Source organism: Anneissia japonica, unplaced genomic scaffold (assembly GCF_011630105.1).
Source record: "Anneissia japonica isolate Jap-2015-1 unplaced genomic scaffold, ASM1163010v1 scaffold1790_len102763_cov161, whole genome shotgun sequence".
Lineage (NCBI taxonomy): Eukaryota > Metazoa > Echinodermata > Crinoidea > Comatulida > Comatulidae > Anneissia > Anneissia japonica.
Window position 1 is genome coordinate 64,391 of NW_022750589.1, and position 3,136 is coordinate 67,526.

A 3,136-nucleotide genomic window follows, 5' to 3' on the forward strand; every position below is an offset into this window, starting at 1 on the left:
ACCTCGATCTCGTCGATTCCAATATATTCCGGTTTCCGTTGACGATGACGTTGATGATGGTTTTCGGAAACACTCGATTGAGTCGTTCTCTGTCTCCTAGAAACTCGAGACAACATTCGTGTATACTTCTTCTTCGGTTCTTCAGCCAAAGCAATTGCATTCTTGCGGACGGAGTCAAACTTGGTCTTTGTCTAACGAAGGAAGGCATCGTGAAACAATGAAATGAAACACTTTTTGAATTGCTCGTCTCGCCGATGTCTTGCTTTATACATGCTGTTCGGTGACGTCATCGTATCTCATATGCTTCATTACTGCAGGTACCCATGACATCATGTGGGTTGGATCGACTTGCAACTACAAACGATCATTATGATTGGCCAGGTACCCATGACGTCATGTGGGTTAGATCGACTTGAAACTACAAACGATCATTATGATTGGCCAGGTACCCATGACGTCATGAGTGCCCCGATTGGATACTATAAAAGGCCAGGAGATTCGAATCGATTCACTCACTCGTTTAAGAGAATTTTTGCAAGGAAAGTACGTCAAACTTACTAAAAGGAAATGTCTCAGATTATCAACGCTGTTCAACAGTCCTACAGGGACAGCTGGCAAACCGATCGCTTTCTGAACGGAAACATGCCTTTCTTACCCAGCATGTACAGCCTAAAAGATGACTACGAGGTTGTTGGCTATCGGTATTTTACGAGCCTCGTGGACGTAGCGAAGAACTTCGCCAACGCGCCGAAGGACATTGGAGAGCTCTGTTGCAAGCTGCTCGAATCGTTCGAATGTGTTACCGACGACGACGCTGTCGGGAATAAGCTGATAGCGGCATTCGGACCGCATCTGGAACGTTGCGATTACGGTGTGACCAGGAACCTTGTCAGGCAGACGTTTTACATGATCGAGTCGAAGATGTATCCTCGACGTTTCGAAGGCGACGACTGGTACTGCGACAAGATGCTCATCCTGACGTGGGATAGGATAGCGTCTGTTTTGGAACGGCACGGAATGGAGTCCGGGCTAAGAATCGACACGAACCTTAGGAAACGTGCGTTCGAACTTACCTGTCTGCTCAGTTTGATATTCGGAGTGGTAAAGGTGTACGGGCTCCCACCCAAGTTTATTTTAGAGGAGAATCCCAAGCTACCCGACGAGAATTCGTGCTGTCATCGCTCCCGTGTGATGGCCGTTCACAAGAAATGGCTGACGAACCAGGATCGGCATAGCCTGCACGCCGAGGTGATCGTCGAGTCGCAGCCGGATCCGGCGGATCTCCTGTTTGTGTTCTCGCTGATCCATCCCGTTATGCAGAACGAGACGGCTGCATCGAAGGAATCGTCGATGAAGGAGGTGATCGAGGAATCCGTGTTCGAGAACATGACCAACCGGAAAAATATTGTGTATTACGACCGAAGCGCTGGGGATAAACTTCAGTTCGTGCAAATTCAGCAGCTTGCTGATAAGAACGGGGTAGCCTACCAGTTCACACTTGCAAGAATCCGTACTATAACAAGGGTTGAAGCAGATCGATGAGATTGCGTTTAAACTTATCTCGCGCTTTAAACGAAAATGTATAAAAATTAGAGTGAAGGAAAATAAAAGTTAATGAAAACAAAAATCTTTGTATCGTTTTTTTGTTGAGATTTTACAATGTGTTTTTCTGTGATAGTGGTGATGAGAGAACGAAGAACTAAACGAAAGAGAGAGAAACTGTGGACAAAATTTCGACTTTTCTGGACTTAGAAAAAAATTCGACCTTTTCTGGACTTAGACAATTTTTCGACTTTTCTGGACTTAGAAAAAATTTCGACTTTTCTGGACTTAGAAAAATTTTCGACTTTTCTGGACTTTCTGTACCCGTACGTCATGGGGATCGGATCGACGTGCCACTTTACAAACGGTAAGACGCCGGTACACATTACGTCATCCATTCCTCGAGAGATTGCTATAAAAGTTTATAATTTTTTAAAATCTCCTCACTTCGTGAAAAAAAAATTGAAAAGAATTGAGAGGAAGATGTCTGTATATTTCGATAGCAGTCTACCTCAGAACAAGGATGAACTACTGCCGTGCGAGTTACTGCCCTGCAGTCGAATCGACGAAGATTTTTGGTTTTCCGAGCCGATGACCGTCCTGTGCGTCGAAGCCAAGTCGGACGAGATACCCACCGACTCCCTCGTTGACTGCGAGTCGTACACGTACGTGATGCTGCAGGTGCTTTTTCGGTTGGCTTTGCAGCTTCACTACAAGGACGAACCGTACGCTTGCGTGTGCTCCTTGCTCGAGCCGAGCGTGATCGTTCACGAAGACGCGAGAGGAGTCGTAGATTGCGGTCGCGTTTTCTGGCTCGTCCTTCCCACCCGTCTAAAGAGGTGGTTGGGGCTCACGGTCCGAGACATTCTCGTCGTGAACTACGGTTACGCCGATTGGGAGACGACGTTACCGCCGAACATGAGGTACGAGATGCTGATGGATTCCCCCATTGAAGACGGCGACGACGACGGCGACGACGAAGAAGACGATGAGAGCGAAGAAGACGATGAAGGCGACGACAGCGACGGCGGCGAAGATGAAGAGCGCGAAGAAGACGACGCCGACGATGTCGTCGCCTTCATCGTCTTCTTCGCTCTCATCGTCTTCTTCGACGACGGTGAAGACGACGCTCCGGCAGTGAGAAGAAGGAATAGGAAGAGGAAGAGACAAGAGGACGGAACGGGTTCGTTTAAATACGCTTTCAGAACGTGCTTACCGAAACTTGGTTTGGGAATAGCTAGCAAGTTCAAAAGGAGGAAAACGCTTTGCAGTCCGGTGCCGTCTCTGAAGAGACTGCAAAACTTCGATCGCAGCATAGAAATGTACTTTCGCTACGAACTTCCCGGGATGCCCAAATGCAGGCTTCGTCCGACAGTCCGGGAGAAGGACAACGAACGAGCGTGGGACGATCGCGTCGACCTGTTGTCGCCGAGGACCTTGTTCGGATCAAGTAGGAGAAAAGATTACAGAGAAGAGCTCACCCTAGAGCTGTGCGTCGACGACAAAGGCGTGGTCGGAGGCGAACGAATCATGGATCTCGACGAGCTAATGGAAGTCGATCGAGGGGCCCTATCGCCGGAAATGGCAAAGTCCT